Source organism: Pinus tabuliformis, chromosome 6 (assembly GCF_031772625.1).
Source record: "Pinus tabuliformis cultivar Carrire ecotype Pingquan chromosome 6, CPIR1, whole genome shotgun sequence".
Taxonomy (NCBI): domain Eukaryota; kingdom Viridiplantae; phylum Streptophyta; class Pinopsida; order Pinales; family Pinaceae; genus Pinus; species Pinus tabuliformis.
In genome coordinates this window covers 1980378169-1980404659 of record NC_142292.1, presented here as the reverse complement: position 1 = coordinate 1980404659, position 26491 = coordinate 1980378169, and the positions used below count along the sequence as shown (strand labels likewise).

Below are 26491 nucleotides of genomic sequence, written 5' to 3'. Positions count from 1 at the left end.
GCAAAGTATATTGTATTTGAGAGAAGATCCTAGACCTGCATTTGATTCTTTCCCTTTGAAGATTGTGGATACCAAATATTCGCATGCCTTTGATCTTGATCGAGACCCTTTTTCTAAATCTTGTGATTGTCATCTTCAAACTGATGAGCCTCAAGAGACCAAGACTAATTCTATAACTTTTGTATATACTCCTATACCTTGTAAAATTCCAGATCGATAAAAGCCTCTAATTTTACCTCCTATATCCCATGCTTTCCCTAAAAATCATGACCTATATCTACCAAGATTTGATGGTGACTGTAACGACATCACTGTTGAGAGACATGTACTGAATTTTGAGTCTTTTCTTGACCTTTTTGAAGTTGATGAAGAGGATGTCAGTATTAGGATTTTTGCTCTTTCTTTGCAAGGCAAAGTCAAGACTTGGTTCAAAACCCTGCCTGATGCAAGCATCTCAGATTTCTAGTAGTTCGTCAAATTTTTCCTCGACAGGTGGGTGGTCAGACAGAACCCTTTCTTGATTCTAGAAGAGTATAACTAGCTGAAAAGACAGCCAAGGGAGACAGTACAACAGTTTTCTGCCAGAGTTAACAAGGTTTATTGTTCGATGCCTTTGAATATAAGACCTCCTACTGGATCCGCTCTCTTGCACTACCTAGAAGCCTTTGATCCGGAAATGGAGTTTCAGATGAGAGAAAGGAACCTTGCAACACTTGAAGAGATGCAGAACAGTGCAGTAGATGTAGAGGCTAATTTGTTGATCAGAAGGGCAAAGTTCAAGGAAGAAGAGGTGAAAAACATAGATCCAAAGGAATCGACATCTTTAGAGGTAAAGCTCGACATATTGGTAAGTGCAATGGAAGAGATGATGCAAAATATCACCACAAGGAATGAGTATGATGTTCAAGACCATGGTTCGTTGATTGAAGAAAAACAAGTGGCTGATCCAAAACATTTTCTTTCTTATCCCAGTTGTCATAGATCTGATAATGATTGTTTTATAGATCATCTTGCAGAAGAGAGATCTGTTGATATGACATGTATGCTTGATGATGTGTTTTATACTGATGATTTGCCTCAATTTGATCAGTATGATGATGATTATGTTCTCCAAACCGAAGCTAGTCTTGCAGACAAATCAGCAGCTGGTTTGTGGAAGGAGGAAGTTCATTTTTAGCAGCTCAAATACAGTGATCAACCATCACATATCAGCTATGGAAGTGAGGAGGAAAGTGCAGCAAATGTTGAAGTAAGTGAAGGATCTTTGCCTTTTTGTTTTTCTTCGTTTCAATTCATCAGAGACAACTTTCATGCAATCAGAAATCAACTGTCGACAAGTTTTGATCTGGATCATCTTGAGGGCAATGAAATCCTTGTTCAAGACTTCTCATATCGAGATTTGCAGCCACCAAATGACATTGATTGTCAAGTTGTAGATGAAGACTTGGAATCTGGAACATATGATCAAATGATGCAAGATGATTTCATACCATTCTATTTTGAATCATTTCAGTTTTTGAAGGGAAATTTGCATAGTATATCTTCAATAAAGGATGGGAAGCCTGTAGAAAATCATGCAATCTCATCGGAACCAATAGAAAATGGGTTGTAGCAGTATTTTCAATTTTTTCACAATCCAATAGCTGATGTTTTGGATGATGTCTACAGTCAAAGTCCTTCTCCATTAGCTAATTGTGAGCTTGAAAAAAGTATTGATACAAATTTGATCCGACAGCCAGTTTCTTTGTCATTATCAGCAGGAGTCTCGTCACAAAGCTCAGATGAAAGTTTGCATTCATGGTACGAGGAGAAGAAAAGTAATCCATTGGATGAGCTAAGTCCCAGTGTGCATGAATGTCAAGATCCTTATGTAGTATTTTTGGAGTCAGATAGAGAATCCATATTATTCAACGGATCTGTTTACAAGTTTTCATGGCAGTTGCTTTTCAGTAGTTCTATCTTGTTGTTCATAAGAAAGCACTTGCGGAGAATTTAAACAGCAACCAGAATACTTACATGGTTGCATTGGTTGTTTCATTTCACTTGATCAGGTGATGAATGGAACAGTTAGAGTAGATTTTATTGAATAAGCTCCATTTTTAGCATATTTTCTAGTTTGTCAGTTGTGTTTTAGTCTTGAGTCAAGTTCCATAATGTCAGTTTTGATGTTTTAGTTGAAGTTTATTGACTCCATATTACCCAATGGATAAGGCACTAGTCTGCTCTCCCAAAGATCTCCGGTTCTTGGCACCTCCAAGGAGCTACCATCCCCATTGGAGCCAATGTTAGTGTCAGTCTTTGAAGCCTTCCTCCAATGATCAAACATGCTCTTACAAAATGGTTTTAAGGTGTCAAAGTCAAATTTTATCATTTCAGTGAGTCTTCAAGTAAAATTTGGTCACTAGGTATTAGGTCTAGGATTTGTTTTCATTCCTTCCAAAGTTTTCCAAGTGTTGGTCCATGTCACCATTCAACTGAGTGTACCATCATTTAGAGAGTTGTCATCATTATTTCATGTTCCAATGGGTCATTTTACACCTTGTTTTTGCTTCAGTTGTGCTCAGGTAAGGCTCATTCCCCTCTCCTAGGGTTTTTGTTTCTGAGAAAGAAAAAATGAAATTGGGAAAAGTGAGAGAAGTTTTTTTCTACAATAGTCCAAGGAAGAAAAACCTCATTCACTTTTTACACACATGTCATGGTTTTATAGAAATGTCAAAAATACAAGTTGCCTCAGGAGAGTTAATGCACCTCTGGAGTGACCTTGGGAAAATCAATATTTCTCCTATCCTGGTTGACCAAATGACTTTCCTTATGAGTCAAATGATAACTAGACACAAATCGATTTCCAATGAGCTATCATGAGCTCAATTTGGAGTTGAGGAAGACCTTCAAAGGTTGACTACAATAGCACTCTGCATTTAGGCAGCTTCATTTTTCACATTTTGACCAGTCTTGGGATGTTTGACTTTTAATAGGGAAACTGAACTCCAAAGTGAAACATTCAAGATGTTTTGGAAAGTAGACTCAATAATATTTCCAACGAGCTATCCCACGCCCAATTTGGACTCTGGGAAGGCCTCCAAAAGTGGTCTGAAAAAAGGCGCTGCGCATTGGATGGTTCCTCTCAGTGCAAAATAACACTGGCGTTGCACATTAAATTGGCACTGCGCACTTGTTGGGGAAGACCAAATTGCTACAAATTTCCTTAAAACTTCTCAAAAAATCACTTTGATGCTTGTGCCAAGTAAGTTTACCATTCCTCCTTGCTATGAAAGAAGTGTGCTTGATTTCTTGAGTGTGTTTGGCATCATTTCATAGCAAACCCTATTGGCATTGAAAACTTATCTCATAAACCCTAAATAAGCTAAAACTACCTCTCATAAGCCACCAAGGGTCATTTTCTGCTCTTCTCCTTCATTTACACTTAGTTTACCAAGTATTTTTCACTATCCATCAGTCATCAAGCTTCATTTCACTAAACCCTACTTTCTACATCAAACCCTAGCCCTAATACACTATTCACTTACCCTAATTCCCAATTCTTACATTCCCACTATCCCCCATTCCCTTATCAAACTCTATACCCTAACTCCCTCAAGCATTCACACCCTCATCTTACACCTCACTTACCTTATAAAACAAATCTCTTCATACTCATCTTGTTATCACTACAAACCTTCATTTCACATCACCTATCACATCACCAAAAAACCCATGGAGAGAGACATAGACTATGAGAGGGAGGAGGAAACTTTCAGTGACACTTCCAGAGAAGCACATGTGCCAAGAAAGCCACACAAAGGGGGAAAGATCATCTGGGAGGAACCTATCAGTCTCACAGAGTTGCTTGCTTGTCCTCTTGCTATATCTTGTTTTAGACATCATTCTTGCTATGAGTTTTGTGAAATGGTGGAGAGGGTAAAGTTTCATCATGAGCTTGCCCGGTTGTTTGTCACTCATCTACATAATGGCCAAGTGAACCTTGCTGGTGTCTCCTTCACCTTGTCACCTACCACCATCTCAGAAGCAACAGGCATTCCAAATGTTGGTGAACAGTGGAACAAAGGACAGTATGTTGACAGTATGATGAAGAGGCTTAAGGCTAAGTTGGAAAAGGCCTTAAGAAGCAAAAAAGAGCATGATAAACTCAAAATCTTGGCTGAAGCTTCATTATCTTAGAAAAGCACCTAACAAGGATTCCTCATGCCAAATTTCAGGAAATTTTGAGCAATTTTTGTCATTTTTGAATTTTGAAATTTGAAAAACAGGTTTTTCCAATAGGTGCGCAGCGCTAGCTTTTGATGGGGACATCCTCTTTCAAAATGGATTACATATTTTTAATCAGCATGGAAAAATAAGTCAACTCAGAAATATTGAGAAATTTTGGACAAGGTCTTGGTCACCAAAAGGGCAAAAAACACCCAAAAAGTGCCCTCTCTGCCACTTTTTTTCCACACAGGAAGCAGTCTTGGGAGAATCAACTTTTGGAGGGGAAAATGAGCTCCAAATCAGAAAAATCAAATTGTTCCAGAAAGTAGACAGGTAGGGCTTTCCAACAAGATAACTTGCACCTAATTTGGACACCAGGAAGGCCTCCAAAACGGGCCTTTAAATGGCACTATGCATTAATTTTTTGGCGCTACGCATTAAACTGATTTTGCTAGTTTTGCTTAAATTTCCAGTTTTTTCCTAGTTTTCTTCGAAATTGACTTCTTTCTCATTCCTTGGTAAATGTATGCATGGTAAATGATTGTATTTGATGTAAACATGGATGAAAAACACCTCATAGGGTAGATACGTCAAGTTTCAAGTGGTTTTGATGATGAATGAATTGGTTTCCTAAGTTTTAGAGGCAAGTTGTTCCACTGCCTACTTTTGTGTTCCTAGTTTAGATATGGTTGAAACCACCCCTCTTCTCATGGATTCAACCTCTGATAGCTAGAATTAATGGTTTGATGCCTATATTATGTACTTTCCTAGTCATTTGTAAAGGTTGGACTTTGGTGGAAGTGGTGGCACTCATTGAACATTTGTATCTGCAGTTTGGCAAGGAATAAAACCATGTTTCACAGCTATTTTTGTGGGATTCTTGTGACATTGAGTTTATGTATTGTTTCTTCTTTATAATGATTTTTCTTATGTTTTATATGTATCCAACTCTATCTTTCTCTTCTAAAACTAAATGAATCAAGGTGAATAGGCAAAATACAATGTTGTGCTTTGTCTAGGGAATGCATTTGGTTTTCAATGTTTTCAACTATTTGAAGAGGATTCATAGTTTCTTTATGCCCTCCTCAACTCCTTAGATGTCTTAATCTACCATCTCAATCCATTTCTGGTACATAAACCCTTGTCTACCTCGCCCCACAGAACATGATTGTATCCCTGAGTTGATTTCCTGGACCCAATCTGCCTTCTCCAAATGATCCAGCAACCAAAACCTAAAAATCAAACCAGAAACCCTAATGAACTATACCTAGCCTAAAATCAGCATTCATTTCAGTCATCTCAAGACATAATTGCAACCATCCTCACTGATATTGACAAGGAGACAGCCCTCTCCTGGCCTGATAGGGCTAGCTACCAGGTTAAGTGTGGTTTCTAGTTATCCTAGGATTGCCTCCCTTCAGCCTGAGGTCAATCTAGGCTCTAATAGTGGGCAACCAAGTCGTCACGTTGTAGACTGATCTGCTCCAGATTTTCCTTTTGCTCCATTAAGAGCTGGAGGGCGCGGCCTTCCCTATCGTGGAGCTCAGCAGTTACCCTATCATGCAGATGGTATAGGGTCTCTCTAGGAAGGGCGGCCAAATTCAACCCCCAACCCATCATGTCACCTTTGGCCTCCTCTAGGACGGTTCCTGCTCATAACACTAAAGTATTCATTGTGCGGGCATGCACCAGCTACTCAGTTGCGGATGTACCTGCCGCAAGGTTCGGTATCATCCCTCCTAGTGGTCGCACCTGTAATGCCTGCAACTGCACTCTGATCACCCCCAACATGGTTGTCTACTCTGTCATCAACTCCTCCAGAGCACCCTTAGTGACATCACGCACTGGTTCACTGCTGGTAAGAAGATCTCCCTCCAAGGTCTTCGCTATCTTTGTCTTTTTGCGTGCAGGTGGCTGCTCCTGGACGCGCGGCCTCTTGAGTTGGGTTGATTTTGTGGTAAGGTCTGTGCATTCCTATGTCTCCACTCCCCCCTGTATGTCTTGCTCCATGGACATTTCCTGATCTTCCACAATCTCTTCATTGGGTGCGGTGGTGGTTTTTGCTACTGCCTCAGTCGCTTCCCGCTGCGTGGCCGCTTTCTGTTCTTGGCGCGTCCTTTCCGCCAACTTTGTGATGCACAGCTTGATTTCCTTCTTCCACTACTGTGTAGCAATATTTTCTAATTCGGCCAGGTCTGAGGCACGCCACTCCGGAGGCCATGTCACCATTACCTTAAAAATTGCATTATCCGTTGCAATGAACGGAATCTTTACACATGTTCGAGTTTTGGATCCTTTCGCACCTGGATATACAGATTATGCATATTCACCTTGAACTCGGCCACGCTTTGCAAACTGTTGTATATTTTCGGGGATAACCGAGCTTGCGGTCGATCCATGTTTAGATACTCACCTCCATAAATACCCAAAACACCTTGATCTCACGAATCCTCGTGGCGTCTTTTTTTGCCTAGAGCGAGTTATACCTCACAGCTTCAGGTAGGTTCTTCTCAATGGTGGGAAACTGGCTGTCTTTTGGTAGCTCCCCTGCAACCAGTAGGATCGATAGGAGCAACCACGCGTAGTGGAAGGTCTTACCCTGCTCCTAGGCTTCCCTACAATTCATCAAAAATTCATCACAGAGAAACTGCGCCCAGTTGAATTGAACCCCCTTTGCACACTGCTCCGTGAGAGCAACGAAAGATGCTGGCACCTCGTCTGCGCAGCATTTCCTCATGAGCTTTCTGGCTAGTAACTGGGTGGCAACATGCACCCCTCAGTCTTTGATACTTACTATTACATACCCTTGCTTCCGCTTCTCCAGCTTATATTTAGCCTTCATAGCTTCTGCAAGGCCCACATCGTTGCTCGTTCCTACCATGGCTACGGGATTGTTTGCTTTGGTAGGCAGCTGGGAGATCCAATGTATTAAATCGATCGCGATGGGAATCATCTCCTCTAGCCAAAGATACCCATCATGTACAAAGCATAGTAGTTGTCGGATAACAAAAATTGTGATGGGCACGCGGTGGTAGTGGGGTATCCACCTCAACTGGAGTAATCCCGCCTTCTCCACACCCCGTAACCACTTCTGCTACAGTGATTTCTCCTCGCCCAATTGGGGGAACCTCTCACTGTCCATGAGGTCCCAGTCTTCAAACTTGATATTCGGTACCCGACCCAGTGGCGGACCGTCAAATCTTATTTCATCCGGGAGAAGCGGGGTCTGGAGCGTACTCTTTGTGGCCTCCAGGTCCTTCGGTATCTTGGCCATCCCTTTCCATGGGGAGGTGTATGGTGGTAGTGTTATCGCCGAAAGTACTTGGGAAACATTTTCCACTTCATCGTCCTGTGCTTCAATCTGAGCGATTAGGGCTTGTAAATATTCCTCTTCCTCCTCGGTTTCAGGGGTGATAACTTTTCCCTTTTCTACCATTGACAATTTACTGAATCGTGGTGATACCCGGACTGGCCCCATAGTCTGCTTGTCTTTTTGGGGTCGCAGCATGCGTGGGGACCTTGGGACCTCGGGCATAGCTGCCCCCTCTCCCGGCTCCTCCTGGGTCAGATGAGACTCTTCCGCGAATCTCACTCTGGTTCTCGCAGCTGACATGGTCTCTATCCTGGATTCGTTTGAGTACTTACTCATGGGTGGCAAGGTAGCTTGGTGCTCGCTGCTCTGTACTGGCTCAAATCTCAAATATCCAAGTTTTGTTTTGAGGCTACCCCAAGGGATTTTATAGTAACACTTGAATTTGAATTTGATCATTCCCTCCACTTCTGAGTCATTAATATCTTCTTGGTGGCAGATCCTCCCGAATCAAGCTCTGAATTCATGTCTTAATGGCCTGCTACCCGCTCCTTTCTACCTTAACTTGGACTTCTTGTTATGAATAGTGACATCAACGGTCACTTCCCAACTTGCCCACGCAACAACGCAATCTCTTATGCGCGACCGCGATCCCGGTGACCTACTGGCCCTACGCGGATCCTCCTTCCCGTGTAGCTCTCCTGCAGACTTGTTTATAGTCCCGTGCCTTCTTTTAACTGCTTGGAGCGTTGAGACTGTGCTTTCTACATATAGTCAGGTGGTCGCACCCCAGGTGCGAGGCTTCAACTTTCCTACTAGCCCGAGCTGCGGGCATCCTTCACCTATCCTTGTGTCCATTAGTACATTTTGTTCTTCTTGGTATGGTATGCTCCCCTATTTAGTAAGGTGTGGTCGCAGCCATGATAGGAGGGTCGCAACTGTTTTTAATGTAGTAGTAAGGCTGGCCAGGCCTAGTCCCATCATGCTTATTTTCTTGCGGCCCATTTGCGCGACTCTGATTTTCAGTTTGCTAAGCTCTTCGGCCAATATCACGCTTTTCCTCCTCATCCGTGCCCATTCTTCATCGAGTTCGTGACGTTTCAAGCCCCTTCGCCGAATGGCTTCCTGTAACTGTCGAATTCCTTTACCCAGGTCCTCGCGTCCTGTCCGAACTACGGGGGCTGTGGTCTGGGGAGTTCTCTCCATCCTCCTAGTTTCATCAGTCTCATCAATGATGGGGTCATCTTTGCACTCCTCTTCTTGCTTATGGTTCTAGAGGCCCGTTGAACCACTGGTACGCGCAGATCCCAATTGGTTCGTTTTATCTGGCGAATTCTGATTCTGCATGTCTATTCAATTGTTCCGTCATGATTGTCTTCTGGAATGTGTCACCTTTCCTACTGTCGTGTCAGGTTCTGATTTGTAATCCTTAGTTTGGGAAGGGGTTTCACAGCATACATCTGCACCCCTTGACGCAGGTGGCCGTTCAAACCGCCTCGTCCTAGCTGCCGAGATTGCTTTTGGCGCTGGGGACTTCCAAACCATACACGCATCCACCTTTGACCTTCGTGCCAGTTCCACCTAGCCTTCTGATGGGTACTCCACTATTGTGCAGTTGTCGCGTGCAACGCCCCTTTTTGCACACTGTGCTACTTCTATTCCAGTATTGCATTTTCACAGTGGTCTACAAATTCCTCCACATTCGATGTGCCATCCTCTGTTGGCAGTTCCCTTGCTTCAGTCATCACGCATCGCAGTGATCTAACCATCACATTAGAATTCAGCGTTGTTACTTCATGCAATCGGTTCTGCCATCGCTCTATTTCTTCATCTGAATCCGAAGGGCAAGAACTATTGCACTCCCATGAGATTCTCCCTTCCGGTGTCGGATTCACCCAATCCTGGTCTTACATCATTATCTGGTAGATGTAGTCCAGTTCATCGTCGATGTCCTCGTCGCGCATAGGTTCAGTGTAGCGTGCTCCTTTGGCTGGATCTAACGGAACTACCAATAAACCTTCCGAATTTAAAAAACCCCTACTTTCACTAGATATTGTAGGTATCCATTTTTTCATTAGCATTTTTTACACCCATTTATATATAGTGAGATGATGCCTCTCTTATGACCCCACATGCATGTTATAATGCAACTTTATTCTTTTGATAGACATTATAGATGCATATTAGTTCTCCCACAATGCAATTACTCAACCCACACTCAAGCACATCTCACTGTGATTTGTGGCATTTAATGGTCTAAGGAACACATAGATCAACCATGTTTTAGGAAGATTGATTATGTGCATGTATATAAAATGACATATAAATTAATCTATATAATGAAGAAAAATGAATTGATGAATATTTATGAATATTTTTTCACCAAATAAGGTGTTCATGCACAAGTCTAGACCCTCTATATGCAAGACCACTATCTACAACCAGGGTTGGGGCCCCAAATCTCAAATTCACATAAAGTGATGGGTTATACCCCCATCACTCACTTAATCATTCACTTACTGGGAACTTATTACAACCTATTTAGATCTTTGGAGAGGAATAAAGAGAGCAACCTCCTTGTGTGCTATTGCAATGCATATCTAAGAATCTAGCTATACACATGCATTCATGGTGAATTATGATGGACATTAACAACCACCCATATTCATAAGTAAAAACATTTATTTTTGTAGTATTTACATATTACAAGCAATAGACAAGAGAAATTTTCTATTTTTTTGGCAAATGTTGTATATACAGACTATGGTATAGGAACACTAAACTAGATGAAAGATTGTCTAGTCTCTACAATGATGTGATGTGCTCCTTTGTAAATTCTCAATAAGATAAATCTTTTCTTTTATTTACCAAAAAACTATTTTAATGGGGTCAAAGTTGCTAAGTCAAATAATTGTGTCATATTCATAAGTATGTGTGCTTGATTAAGTATTGTATTTTATGTTTTGATTTTCCTAGTTCACTTATAAACTAATGAAAAATATATAACACATATTGAATGTGCAGTCACATTCCAACAACATATAAAAATGAAAACTCTAGAAAATTCTAATGGCATCACAAGAGAATACCCTACTAGAAGTTACACTCAACCTTCAATTATTACCCTCCCTTCTTCAATCCTCTAAAATGGATTATGAGGTTTCTTCAATGTGAAATCTTGCTCTAATGTTGATTTTTAGATGATGTGGGTATGGCCTATCCATCTCATAAACATGGACACTTTCGTGGAATTAATTAAAAATTTGTGTTCTCTATAAGTTAAGGTCAAGGCTTCTTTTTCAACATGGATGAATGAGTGGCTCTATTTTGTCAAGACTAGTTGCAAGAACATATAAATGAATATGCAAAACAAGTCAACACTATGTTTCAAACCAAGTCAATAAAGGGAATATATTTGTTGTAAACAATGAGTATCTCTCTCTCTCTCTATCTCCCTCTCTCACTCCCCCCTCACTCTCCCCTTAATATATCTATCCCTCTCTCCCTCCCGCCATCTCTCTGTCCATCTCTTTGTATCTATCTCTTTTGATCTTTTAATATTTCTCTCCTCTTACTCTCTCTCATCCCCCCTCCCCTAATCCCTCCTTCATAAAAACCCCACCTCCTCGGGGCTCACTCCCTCCCCCCCCACCTCAATCTATTTATATATATTCCCCCCACCCTTTACCCCCATCACTCTCTCTTCTCTTTGTATCACTGTCTTCCTCCTTTTCATTCCCCATCTTTATAAACCTGTCCTCCTCTCATTGTATCTTGTGCACATGCTCCATCACCCTCTCTCCCTGATTAGGTGCTCAAAAAATAGCTCAAAATCCAAAGTTATCAGATCGGTGTGGAACCTGAATGACCACATAGTTCTCATCATCCTCAATCCGCTGCAACGTGTTTTGCACGAAATAGACATTGTATGCTCCCAAAATCATGTTCTATTCGTTTTCCTAAACAAGCGAATTTTTATAAAAAAAAAAAAAGTAAACAACCCAGTCAGCAGTCCGTACAGCTGACGTGGCACAAACTGGGCATGCCTATGTTGCAGGGTGATAGTGCATGTGACTATGCAACTCTGGTGAATGGTGTGGTGTCGAGTGGCACAATGTGATTGGTTCAAATTTGTCAGATTTTGATTGGTCGGAAGGTGGCCAACCACAGGCTGACATGTGTCCCAGCCAAAGGCCACCATGTGGCAGCCTGGGGGTTACCAAAATTTGGGTTAAGGGTCCGTGCAGCAACGGTGGGGGTCAAACCCATGACCTCCAAGCGACAAGCCAAGCCTCCTATGAATATGCCATAGCAATAGTTCTTAACAACCTGTGGATGCGACATGTATTTAATGTTGATATGTTGCACACTCTAGGGAAAGGGCCAGCCAGCGGAGGCCAGAAATTGGATGCGCCACCCCATATGTGCACCATCGGAGTAGATTGGGGGCCTGAATGACGAGGGTGGGCCGTTGGCATTAGCTTTGGGCACGTGGCCCCCATATGGCCCGAAATTTTCAGATTTTAGGCGTTAGAGGCTATTTAAAGTGTCCAACAATTTCGCCTGGAATTCGGCAAAATCGGCACTCCGTTAGCACAATTTGGGGCGAATTTGTAGGATGGTGCTGGAATTTGTGGACTTTGTAAAGCGAATAACATAAAGACTTGGGGAAGTCATAACTTCTTCAGTTTTTTACCAAATTAGGAGCAAAAAAGGCTAGACGGGCATTTTTGGGCATTCTGGAGCCATTGGAATAGGTTTAAGAGATATTTGAGCAATATAAACTAATGTATTCACACTTTTGAGCATAATAGGAGGTCCAAGCCATTGGAAGCTGGACCAAGGAGACGTAGCCCAAGCGGGGTGAACTTCTTCATCATGTGTTGTTGTGACACCGTTTTGGAAATGTTCATATCTGTTATATGTGATGTTTAGTCATTTTTTATGTTAATTTATACATAAAATTTACATAAAAACACTCAAAAACTTATGTTTAAACTTTCAATTAACCTCATGAATCCTTAAGCAATTTTAACATATTTTGAAAAGGAATTTAGCACAACAAAACTAATTTTCCCATTCAGATCAAGTTTGGTATTAGATCTCTTGGTTTTCTTTGTGCAAGAAGGATTTAACTATTTGCAAGTGAATGTCATGCTTACAAGGTTGAATCTCAAGAGAGGAGAAGGGAAGCTGGTTGAAAGCCCTGAAGTTGGGTCAAGGAGAAGGAGTGCAAGGTTGCCACAATCTCCACCACCAGTTCTACCTCAAGTTGCAGTTGAGGCTTCGGTGAGCATGTCACATGAAGGTGAGCCTACAAATATGACAGAATATGAGAAGGTCTTTAGGAAGGCTTTCTTTGACATGACAGAGATGGTGAAAGTCCTCTATGAAGAGAGGAATACCAGACTGCAGGGTGAAAGCTCCAAGCCTCCCAAAGGAGAAGGTTCTTCAGGAGGAGGAGGTAATGGAAATGGAGGTAAACCTCCACCCTCTCCACCGTCTTCTTCATCTTCATATTCACAAGCATCTTCACCCTCTTCTACCGATACAACCCTTACTCATACTCATCAACATACCTCAAAAGGAATTGGAAAAACACCCCTGTTAAAACTTGATGTTAAATTTGAACTGCCCATGTATAATGGTGAAGTGAATGTAGAGAAGCTTGAAAATTGGGTTCGTCATTTGGGGGTCTATTGAAGAATTAAAAACCTTCAAGATGATGACATAAATATTCAGCTATCTTCCTTGAGGCTGGAGGGTGCAGCACTAGTATGGTGGGCATCCAGGACACAAGAAGAGATAATAAAAAAAAAATGTGGTAAGATCTCAATTTCTTGGACTGATTTCATTGCTGCAATTAAAAGACAGTTTTACCCTCTAGAATATATGCAGAAAGCCATCATGAATTGGCAGAACTTTAGACAACTTAAAGGTCAAAATGCACAAGATTACACCCAATTATTTAGGAGAAGGTCTCTAATGTTAGGTGCAGATTTGCAATCACAAGACACGTTGTTGAAGTATATAGGGGGTTTACACAGTGACCTTAGGAATATTATCCTTATGTTTAATCCCAATAATCTAGATGGGGTGTGTGTGCAAGCCACTCATCTTGAGGAAAGAGGGAAAAATACTCCAGAAAAGAGTAGTAAAAATACATTTAAGGGTAAAGGAAAAGAAAAGGGTTTCAAAGGGAAGGGAAAGAAAAATGCATCCATTAAGAAGGAAGGAGAGAAATTAGCATGCAAGCATTGTTCCAAAGAGGGTCACGATGAAGCTCATTGTTGGAAGCTTCATCCCAAGATGAAACCAAAGAAATTCAACAAGGGAAAACAAAAAACAGTTGTAACCACTCAACAGGATATGGGATCCGATTCGGGTGATGAAACTAAAATTACAGCCATGGGTATGAAAGGAAAATAATCCATTGCTAGCACTATTACTTAAAATTTACACTAGAAACTCCAAATGAAAAGAAGAGGATATAACTTTTTCACATAAGGGTAATCTCAAAACATAGAAAAATTGACACTCTTTTTTATAGTCGCTCTCAAATTAATCTCATCTCTGAAAACATTGTCAAAAGTTTAAACTTGGAAACCATTCCACAACATAAACCATATCCATTAGGATGGGTGTGTGACAATGCACAATTTCAAGTAACTAAAAAGTGTAAACTAAAATTCGTCATTACTGCAAATTTCATAGATGAAGTGCAACTTGATGTTGTGCCATTAGACATATGTGGTATAGTTTTGGGCAGCCTGTATCTCTATGACAGAAAAACTATCTTCCATAGACATGAAAACAAATACCATTTGTTCAAAGATGGAGTATAATACATTGTAAGATCCCATTGCAAGAAGCTAAATCTTTCACTTCTTAATTCGGGGCAGATGAAAAGACTAGTGAATTCTAGCAAGCATTTTGTGCTTCTAATGATCAAACCCAAGAATGATGTTGATAATGAAGCTTTTCAAGGTTGTGACTCAAGATTGAAATCTGAATTGGTTGATGTTGTTAACCAATATGATGAGATGTTTCAGGAACCAAAAGGATTTCCTCCCAAGAGAGGAATCCAACATGAGATACAGTTGCAGCAAGATAGTCCTCTTCCTAACATTGGCATGTGTAGGATGTCAGTGATGGAAAGTGTAGAAATTAAAAAGAAAATCCAAGAGTTGTTGGATAAAGGGATCATCATGCCAATTTATTTGCCATGTGGGTCACTATTTATTTTGGTCCCAAAAAAGGATGGAACATGGCGCATGTGTGTGGACTTCCGTTCATTGAAAAGGATTACGGTAAAGAACCATTACCCACTGCCTAGAATAGGTATTACTTGATCAATTGAAAGATGAAAAGTATTTTACTAAGTTGGACTTAAGGAGTGGCTACCATCAAATTAGAATTGATGAAGGAGACATTTGGAAGATAACATTCAAGACAAAACAAGGTTTTTTGAATGGCTAGTTATGCCTTTTGTTTTATGTAATGCTCCTGTTACCTTCATGTGTGTGATAAATGATGTGTTGAGGCCAAAGTACTTGATTTCTTAAAGAAAGAACATTTATATTTAAAGAGGTCAAAGCGTGAGTTTGGAAACACTTCTTTAGCTTACTTGGGTCATATTGTTGGAGGAGGTGAGTTGAAAATAGATACCTCCAACGTTGATGTCATTTTGAATTGGCCAAGGACCAAAACAGTTACTAAGGTAAGAATTTTTTGGGAACATCCCAATATTGGAGGAAATTCATTGCTAACATTTCTTCTATAACAACTCCTTTGCATGCATTGACTAGTGTTAAAAAGGTTTTTTAGTGGGGAGGCAAACAACAAAAGACCTTTGATGCATTGAAGAAAAATATCAGTTCAGCCCCAGTACTTGCACTTCCAGACTTGAGACAGACATTTGAGAACTAGACTGATGCTAGTGACTACGCCATGGGTGCAATCCTCATGCAACATGGTAAGCCTATCTGTTTTCATTCAGAAAATTTCAATCGTGCAGTGATTAATTATCCTACATATGAAAAGGAATTGTATCCATGAGTGCAAAGTGTGAAAAAGTGGAAACACTACTTGATGGGTAAGGAAACAATCATTCACACTAATCATCATCCATTGCAATACTTTCAATCTCAATCTAAGTTGCAAAAATCAAGGCACTTCCGATGGATGGGTTTTCTTCAACAATTCCACTTGGTAATAAAGTATAAGAAAGGTTTCTATAATAAAGTTGTTGATATACTTTCTAGGCCTATTATTAGTGTAGCTACTTTACTCAAGCATAATTCTGTTTTGCATGAAAGTTATATTGAGCAGTATGCATTAGACAATGACTTTCAGGATGTTTATGCAAGCTTGAGTCAAAGTAACCAAGTAGAGGAATTGGATTATCATTTGCATGATAACTTGTACCATCTTGGTAAGCTTTGTATTCCACAGGGAGAAAGAGTCAACATCATAAGAGAGGCACATACTTCTCTTATTGTTGGTCATTTCGGTGTAAGTAAGATGGTGGCACATCTACAAAGGTATTGTTATTGGCCTCGTATGCTTGTAAGTGTGCCATGTTTTATTAAAGGATGTTCATTATGTGCAATCAGTAAGCCTAGCCATAGGAAGTTAGGATTGTACACACCACTTTCAGTACCTTCAAGACCGTGGGAGAGTGTTTCTATGGATTTTGTAGGAGGTCTTCCATTGTCAAAAATAGGTCATGATTATTTGTACGTAGTTGTAGATAGGTTCAACAAAATGTGTATTTTGATGCCATGTAAAAAGAAAATTACTGTTGAACAAACTACTCAGTTAGAGTCTTTCAGAATGTATGGGTGCATTTTGGATTGCCCACATCCATTGTTAGTGATCATGATTCTCGCTTTGTTGGGAATTTTTGGTCAAGCTTGTGGGGATTCGTGGACACCAAATTGAAAAAGAGTACAACATTTCATCCACAAACACATGGTCAAACAAAGGTGGTGAACAGGACAGTGATACATCTTCATCGTGGATATTACAGCAAGCATCCTAAGTTGTGGGATGAACATTTGCACTACATTCAACATTCTTACAACCGGGCCAAGCACTCTTCAACTCAAACATCGCCATTTGAAGCATGTTTGGCATTATAGGCTATTTAAAGCGTCCAACAATTTCACACGGAATTCGGCGAAATCGATGCTCCGTTAGCACAATTTGGGGCGAATTTGTAAGATGGTGTCGGAATTTGGGGAGTTTGTAGAGTGAATAGTAGAAAGACTTGGGGAATCCATAACCTCTTCAGGTTTTGACTGAATCAGGGGCAGAAAGAGGCTAGACAGGCATTTTTGGTCATTCTCGAGCCATTGGAATAGTTTTCAAAGCTATCTAAGCATTGTAAACTAATGTATTCACACTTTTGAGCATAATAGAGAGAGCCAAGCCATTGGATGTTGGACCAAGGAGATGTAGCCCAGGTGGGGTGAACTCCTTCGTCATGTGCTGCTGTGATACTGTTTTGGTGATGTTCATGTTTGTTATATGTTATTGTCTAGTCATTTGTTTATGTTAACTTATACATAAAATTTACATAAAAACCCTCAAAAAATCATGTTTAAACTTTCAATTAACCTCATGAATCCTTAAGCACTTTTAACATATTCTAAAAAGGAATTTAGCACAACAAAACTAATTTTCCCATTCAGATCATTCCCTCACCCGCTTCCCCTCTCTCTCCCCCAGTCTCCCCTCTCATTCACTCTCCTTCTCTCCGCCTTCCCCAATATCCCACCCCTCCTCGCCCCCAACTCTCTCTCCCCCCCCCCACCTCTCTTCATCTCTTCTCTTTTATACCCTCCTCTCTCTCTCTCTCTCTCTCTCTCTCTCTCTCTACATGCCACCCCTCTCTCTTCCTTCTATCCCCCTTCCCCCCTCTCCCCTTCCCTCCCTCTCCCCATCCCTCCCTCTTTCACACTCAACCCCCCACATCCTTCTCTCCCTCCATCTCTCCTCCTCTATAATCCTCCCACCCCACTCCAACTAAAACCAAAATAAAATTCAATTGTCATTATCATCTCATGTAACAAATAAAAATATCTCATCATTCAAATATACACAAATATATATATGAACAAAACTACACATTAAGAACATATAAATATCAACACCATATGCTTTAAGAAACTTATTGATTTCATTTAACATGCAAAAGCAACTATCATTATCATCTAACAAACACAATTCATGTAATCTAATAAACAAAAATACAAGCATATTTTCTAATTAAAAAAACATATTATCATGTCCTAGGGGGGAGCTCAATTGGTGATCGAATTAATGTGAAATTTTTGAAAAAAGAGAAATCCAAGGTTCAAATCCCCCTGGTTGTGACCTAGTTTACGGAGAGGAGGACAGGCCAATCTAACAAACAAAAACACAATTATCATCATCATCTTTATTGTAATAAATATAATAATTTAATCATTATCATATCTAACAAAAAGAGTAATGAGTAAACCAATAATATAGCTAAATTTAAAACTATATTTCCTTCACATTACAAATAAAATTAATAATTATAATTATAATTAAACTAGCTTATATTCATCTTAGTTCTGAATCTACCCAGGGTTGACATGAAAACCTCTTTTAGAGTAGAAAGTGATTTAATCCATGTTTAGTAGATCTAGAGTTAATATGGATCTAGGTTGCTTTAAACATATCTAGAATAAAAAGTAAATTGGAAAAAAAAAAAAAAAAAAAAAAAAAATTGATCCATGTTTCGTAGATCTGGAGTTTAGATGGATCTAGGCAAATTTAAACGTACCGAGAATTAAAACTAAATTGGAAAACATAATTCTTCATAATGAACAGCAAACATCTCAACAAAAATAGCGAAAATACATCTTCACATGTATATTTTTAATGAAAATTAGGCAAAATAAAAAGATTTTGGATTCCATAGGCATTTAGGACTCATTACTTTCATTTTAAACTCTCACATTGTTCCCTTTCCACCACCCATTTTTAATTTCGAAGCTTTCGAGGGGAAGAAGAAGGAAATAATTGTAGGGATGGATGTAGGGGCACTGTGATTTGTAGATCTCAATTTTGTTGGCCTCCCACATGCTATTGGGATCACAATTGTGATTGTGACCTTTGTGTGAGAAATTGCATTCAACCCTGAAAGCTCCATTAATTAGGGGTTGTTTGGAATCTATTGAATAAGTGGAGATCATTTACCATATTGGGTTAATCTATGTGTAAGTACTTGGATTCTACACTAAAACTTCATTACTTATGGGTTGTTTGAGATATCCTTATTTCTTGAATAGTTGGAGATCACTCACTAGACTATATTAAGATAAGTTCAACTAGGATTTGCTATAGAAATTATAGGGTTGAATTTATGGAATTTGATGGTAGTAATCAAATCGCATGCATTAGATTGACAAAATCATCTTGCATCTTGTAAGTCTCCCACATGCTATTGGGATTTAGGAGTGTGATTATAATCACTATCCAATAGTGGTTGGTATTATATTTTATAGAGGTCATGGAAGGGAAATAGAGGAAAATCTAGAGCATTGGCCAAGAATATAATATTGATATTACGTGGAAAATCACAAGAAGGTGATGCTTTGCAGCTCATTCTAGAGAAAATTAGAGGATTCAAAGCATTCAGGATTCATTTTGTTGAAATTAAGCTCTGCAATTTTTGTTTTCAGTTTTTTCTTCCTTTTTAGAAGTCCTAAATTTTGGGGAAATTCAAGGGAGTGGTATTTTCTCGTCTTTAGTTATGATTATTCTGTAATTGGCTTCGGTAAAAGAATATTTTGAAGTGAACCTGTTTGGGATCGAGTTATACGAGTCTTAAGAATATGAGTCCATCCATTTTTGACCTAAAACATGGATAATCGAACTTGTACAACCCTATTTGAGCATCGAACTATAGGGTTTGAATCTCTCAGAAGAGAAGAACATAGGATAGTTTGGATACTCTAACCATTGCAAAATCAATATTTACAATAGGGGAAAGTTTTTGAAACTATGTTAATGGAATTCATGGTAGTGGTTGAACCATTTATCGTAGGTTTTTTTTGATATCGCTTAAGGGGGGATCTTGTTTTACTACTCAATTAGCGAATCAAAATGGGGGAAGTTGCTTCTCCTCTGTTTATACCTTTAAGGAACTCACCGAATTTTTTTTCCAAAGTGCAAAAATAAAAATAACAATGTTGATTCTAATCCTTTTCAAGAATTGAATTAGTTCTAAGGACCACTCTTTGTCTACTCTGTGGCCTCCATTATGTCCCATTCCATAAGCTAACCACAATTTACCAGCCAGTATAAATGCAGAGCAAGATCCATGTACTCCTAAAAAAAGTTCTTGGGAAAAGATTTTCATGTTCGGACAAGGCCAAGTTTCAAATCAGTTTTCTGAAAATACTTGCAAAGAATCTAATTTTGGCATGTTCGAGAACGATCTACACAATAACTCAATTGGATTTTCAAATACCAAAAACAGGTTTGGATGGCATGAGTCAAGAACTCAATTTTCAACTGCCACAAAAGTGGATTTTGCCCAATTTTATTCTACAGGCTTGGTGAAATATCCATCCTAAGAAAATATTCAAGGGTTGAGCCTTTTGTTCGACCCTCCACTTTCTATCGCTGGAAATCTGGAACACGTCTCTGGTTGGACCCAAAATGGTGTAACTAGATCTCTAAAAACTAACCAGTGTGTCAATGCAAGCACTGGGAATATCCTGATGGTGCCTTTTACAGAAACCCAAAATGTTGCTCATGTAAAAGGTTTGCAATCAGACTCAAAGAAAAATTTTGTGCAACATCATTTTGAGCTTCAAGAGGATCCATCTTTCTAGGATGACCATAATGTTCAGGTTGTTATTCATATTCATACTCGTAGTAGCATTGAAGTTGCTTCTCAAGGTCATTCTATATGTGTCAAACAAGATAATGGCCACACTATCACATGGCTAGGGCACCCAGAGTCTCATTTTACATTTTACCTTTTAGCTGGTGAAAAGATATCTCAGGAAACAATTTTCAAAGTAGTTGTATGTTTTCATGCAGTCATACTAGGAGTGGGAAACCATGCTTGGTGATATTTAGGACACAAGGCAAAAATTGAGTGCAAATAGTGGAATGACACCTTGTGTTTTTGAGGATTTGTTTGCAAGGATCAGTAAGGAAGAAGATGCTCAAAAAGAAGAAAATTTGAAATTTATTTGCAAGTGTTCATTTCTAGAAATATACAATGAGCATGTTGCAGATCTCCTGAAACCATCATCAACCAATTTACAGATGAGGGAATATGCCAAGAAAGGATTATATGTTGAAAATATTCCAGAAGTTGAGGTGAAAGGTGCCAACGATGTTATTCGACTAATCGTGTAGGGAGTGGCCAACAAGAAAGTCGTAGCAACTAATATGAATCATGCTAGTAGTCGCTCGCATAGTGTATTTACTTGTATAATTGAAAGCAAGTGGGAGAGTATGTCAGTGACTCATCATAGATTTGGATGCCTAAATCTAGTTGATCTGGAAAGTTCAGAGAGAAAAAAGAGTTTAGGTATTGAGGGTGAGCGCTTGAAAGAGGCCTCCAACTTCAACAAATCACTCTCATCTTTCGGGCTCGTAATCATGAATCTTGTAAATATTTCCGATGGGAAACCAAAAGATGTATCATATCGTGACTCCAAACTTGCATTTGTTCTCCACGTTTCTCTTGGTGGAAACTCTAAAATGACTATCACTGTCAATGTCAGCCCTTCTAATTGTTGTACAATGGAGACACTTAGCACTTTGAAATTTGCACAATGAGCAAAGTTTATTTGGAATAATGCATCTATAAATTAATATTCTACAGGAGATATTATAATTTTGAATATGTAAATTCAATAGTTGAAGGAAGAAGTTAGTCATTTACATGGTCAAATCAAAGGAGTGTCGCCCACTCAAGAAGATGACTATGGAAGCATGACCCTGTTGATCTCTCTAGGACCATATGCATGGGATATGAAAGATATAGCAAGCCCACTACCTTCTCATAACAAGGCTCTTCGTAAAAGAGATTTGGAATATGCACTTGTAGGAGCCTTGAAAAGAGAGGAATATTTAGAAACAACAATGAAGGCAATGGTTGCTGAAAATGAACAACTAAAACTTTTGGTTAAACAATGTGAGGAAGATGCACCATGTGGAAAGATGATGCTCTATTTTCGAGAAGACAAAATTAAGAGACTGAAGGTAGTTTCTTCTAACAAGATGTTTGTGGAAGCACATCTTTTAGAAGAGAATAATGTGTGAATGGGGGAGCTACAAATTTTAAGGAACCATCTCGATCGCAATCTTGAGGTGACGAGGTTTGCAATGATAAATATAAGGTTGATGGAACAACTAAGAAAGTACGAAGAATATTGTGAGGGTGGAGATCTAGACAAAATGTCAGAACATATAGTTGTATTACGAGATCAGTTATTCAAAGCTTTGTACTGGTCTTATGCATGAGTAGGACCTGAACCTTGTGAACTAGCGGGAATCATTAGAAGCAAAGCTTTTTTCCATCAATGAGGAGAATAAATTACTTTGTATAGAAGTTGATATGTACCGAAGGGAAGAAGAAGCTCTTTGTAATAACTTTTGCTTCTGCCTAGAAGCCAAAGAAAATTTGGAAAGGCATGTTGATGATTTGATGATCCATTTTGATAAGATGAAGCTTTCAGATGTTGATGGAGAAGTATAGTTGAACTCTGCAATGCATGCTCCATAGTTGAAAGAGGAGACACCAATTAGATATGGTTTATAAGTAGAAAGGGAGCTTAAATAGTTAGTTGAAGAAATTAGTGCAACTAGTCAACGTGAAGAAAAACCTCAGGGAACCACCATTTTTTTGGCTAGGGAAGTTGATGATTTACGCAAAAAAGTAAAGGAGTCAGTTGAAGATAATGAAAGACTAATTATCATGTATGAGAAATCCATGCAGAAATGGATGAAATAAGGAAAGCTAAAGAAGATGCACATGAAATGAATGAAAAACCCCAAGATTTGGTTCATTTTTTCAAGAATCAAGTTGAGGAACTTGAGAAAGAAATTAAATAAAGGAATCATAAATGCTAAAGTAGAACATATAGTTCTTCATCTTAGAAAATAGATTGAATAACTTCTAGTGAAATTGTAGGATACATCATAAGAGAATGAAATATTGCTTGAGCTATATGAAAAAGAAATGTGAGAAAGAGATGGTGCAAGAAGAATGTGGTGGAATTTTGGAGGTAAGAGCATTTGTGGAGAGCATGTGCTAGACATGGAAGATGGAATGGGGGTAAATGGAGTAGGTTGTGAAACCTTAATTCAAAGGCATGAAGAAGAAATTCAAGACAGTGTTGAAACTACATTATTGCAGGAACATGCTAGTATCAACAGGGATGGAAAAGTAGAACCAGAGGTGATCCATATGAGAATGGAGGTTGAGGAGTGTCAAATGAAATCAAAGGAGATAAATGAAGAGAATGAAATATTAATTGACATGTATGAGAAGGCAATGTGAGAAAAGGATGGCATTAGGAAACTATGGCAAGACACTGTAGAAAATAAGGCTTCCACTGAATTAAATGCAACTATAAGGGGAATTATAGAATCTCAAGAATTGAGAAACGAGACTGGAAAACTAGAAATGGGGATTGTTCCTAAAAAGGCTTCCAATGAACTAAGGATAGAGTTGGAATATGGTAAAATATATCTGAAATTTGGCATGAAAGATGATGGACATCAAGAGGAGACAAGGGGAACACTAGGAGCATCAAATAATGGGAATATGTCACAAACAAAATTTGTGCTTGCCTCCTTTGATGTTAAGTCAAAGCATCCAAAGCATAACTTAGAACTGTGGCAATAGGAAATGATTGATGAGATTCAAAATCTTCAAATAAAGCTTAGGAGGATGTCTCAAGAGAATGGAAAATTAGTTAAGATGCATGAGAAAGCTATATTTGAGAGAAATGTATTAGTAAAGTTGTGGCAGAAGGCAACAGATCATAGATGCTCTGAAGCATGCTGAGAATATAGATCTTTTGAAAGGAGATAGATGCCATAACATTGCCATAAGTCTTCATATTGTATCAGGGAGCCCCCTTTGTTCTTCTGTCACAAAAGAAACTGAAGGTCTTGAGGAAATGAAGCAGCAAGGAGAAGAAAAGGACATTCAGATTTTTGAAATTCATCATGGTATATTTTTTACCCACAAGGGAGGTGCAGTGGGTGTTCAAGAGCAGTCTGACTTTGGGAAAAACATGGATGAAAATTTAGACTCTGATAGAATCTTTAGCTTGTTGACAAAAGAGGTGGATGAACTCCAATTGAAAATGATGGAAATGGCAGTGAATATGAGAAACTACTAGTAATGTATGAGGAAATTGCAAATGATAATGATAAGATGAGGAAAATATTACATAAAACTAGTCAAGAACTGAAAAATTCCACAGAAGAGAGGACACTTTTCTCTAGGGAGATAGACGATCTCAAGTCCAAGCTAAAGAACCTAATAGACAGTAATGAGGATATGGTAAAGGGGAATGAGAAAGTTGTTCAACTAGTGGATGAATTAAACATAAGCATGGATTCATCAAATAATGTTGATTCTTGTTTTGCAATAAACCAATCTGGTGAACTCCATTCATTGACATTTGAAAATGAGTTAGGCACATATGTGGGGAACTCAAGGGAAGCAATCACAGTGGCAGTTTCTGTAGCAAATATAGGGAATTTTGATGCACTTTTTCCTAACTTGCATGCATGGATTGGAGAGAATCTTAAATCCTTGTAAAAATATGAACAACATGTGCAAAAACTATTTGAAGAGATGGATGTCAAGCTTGCAAAATGTGGATTATCAATGGATAACCTTGACATTCTTAGAAATAAGTTTGAAATTAATATGGATTTAATTCAGGGATAGGTTATGAATATTCTCTTTAGTATTGCATTAAATGAAAAAAAAAATAGGGTATGCAGTTATATCTTGAACGTCTAGAAATGAGACTTCAAGAATCTGAACATAGTAAAGAATATTTAGGTCATCTCTCAAGTGATGAAAGGTATAAATGGGATGAAAATGGTTCTAAACTAGCGAGGGACAAAGATATAATTGTCAATAAGGATAAAATGCTTCAACAGGAAATAACTTTGGCAATATCCAAGTTGACTTTTTCATAAGAGAGGATAACATAGATTACTCGAGTAGTTGACAGCTTGGACTTGATAGATATATCTCACAATGAGATGGATTTTTTTAGAAAGCAATCAGAGTCTTTAAAACAAGAAATTGCTCATAAAAACAGGATATTGACACAATATAAAAGTGGACCAATCTAATCCATGCAAAGAAAGTCTGGGTCTATAACAAATTCAGTGCTCTTGAGACACTATTGTCTGATTTTTTTGCATCTGAAGAGTACTGGAAATCTCGAGAATCAAGGGAAAATGTAGAAGTAGAAACATTTGGTTCTATTGTGAGGGAAAAGATGGAGGAAATGTCTCTTCTACAAGTTGATAAGAAGGCACTAGAAACTGTGTTAAAGAAAACTATGGAGTTTGATGCAATTACACAAGCTGAGGTATGTGATTTGATAGAGAAGGTTCAAATTGCTGAGCAGTAAAGAATTGATGCTAAGATGGCAGTGGTAGTTATTCAGTTAGAAAAGCAGGTTGTTTCAACACCAAATTTAGGATCATCTTCAGAACAAGTTTCTACACATTTTGGCAAGGTTGCATCCTTGTTAAAAGATGAAGAATAAAGAAATAATCTCTTTACTGCCTTGAAAAAAATCCTCAGATCACGTAAAGGAATATTATAAAATCCTTAGATAGTATATAACATGGAAATCAACTTTATGGGGACCTATATGGAAAACTAAAGAGATTTCATTGTGCGCTAAATGAATCTATGATTAGTGGGAATTCTATTTTGCCTTTGATGCTCATATGAAAGGTTATTTAGGAAGACAACTCTAGAAAGAGATCTCAGGAACATTGGAATGATTGTGAAAAATTCCAACAGTCAGTTACATGTAGCTATGGTCACAAAACTAAAGGCACTTTGTAGTTTAAGATTATAATAAATTTTGAAAGGTGTTAATCTACAAGATTTAGGGAGTCAGTCACCCAGTTTCAAGGTAGTTGAAGTTTCTTCAGATGTATTGTAATGGAAAATACTAAATGACATGTAGTAAGCCAATGATTATCTCATTGTCTTTACATCTAGTTCATTGGATGAGACTAAAGTGATATTCAATGAACAGAATGTAAAGTAGTAAGTTAATGATTTAATTACTACAATGTCCTTTTTGAGTTACTCTCTTATCGAGTTATCCTTTTATAAAGGGTAGAGAATGGAATTTTCTAAATTAAATGGACAAAGATATTCAGATTTTGTCTATGTATACTGTTGATGTCATATATGTTATCCTAATAATGATTTCCACTTTGAGGCATGGGTATTTCCTTTTACATAACACATAACAGAGGATTTTCTAAGTGAGGCTATGAAGTATTGTTGGCTTGTTGGGGCCTGGCCCAGGTTCGAAGTTAATTAACCAAACAAATCCCTGTACTACTGGCCCTTTCGACAACAGTCCGTGAAGCGTCGACTGAGGTCTCACCCGAAGTAGTATGGGGGGGTTATGGAACCAGGTTTTCGCACCCTTAAGATTTCTGAGAGATTGAATTCGTCCAATTGTTAGTCCCTTCGCATAGGTTACTTTGCGCACCTCCCTGCTCTGATATACTTACCTTCGTGCAACCCTAACCAGGGGTTGTGGGGCTTCCGCGCTATTGGAGCAACGCTCTGTGCTATTTCCCTAAGTCACACCTGAGATCTTACTTATCTTCCTACACCAGTTAGTTATCTTCGCGTAAATGGATGCCTTACGTTATATTTATTTATACAACACATTCATATGA

The 26491-nt window shown here is 38.8% G+C and overlaps 2 pseudogenes; both read left to right on the top strand.

Annotated features, from left to right (window-relative positions):
* LOC149267142 (kinesin-like protein KIN-12G) overlaps positions 1-23081 on the top strand; it is a 39391-nt pseudogene extending 16310 nt beyond the window's left edge.
* Positions 23082-23933: 852 nt separating this feature from the next.
* Positions 23934-25326, top strand: LOC149267141 (uncharacterized; annotated as a pseudogene).
* The last annotated feature ends 1165 nt before the right edge of the window (positions 25327-26491 follow it).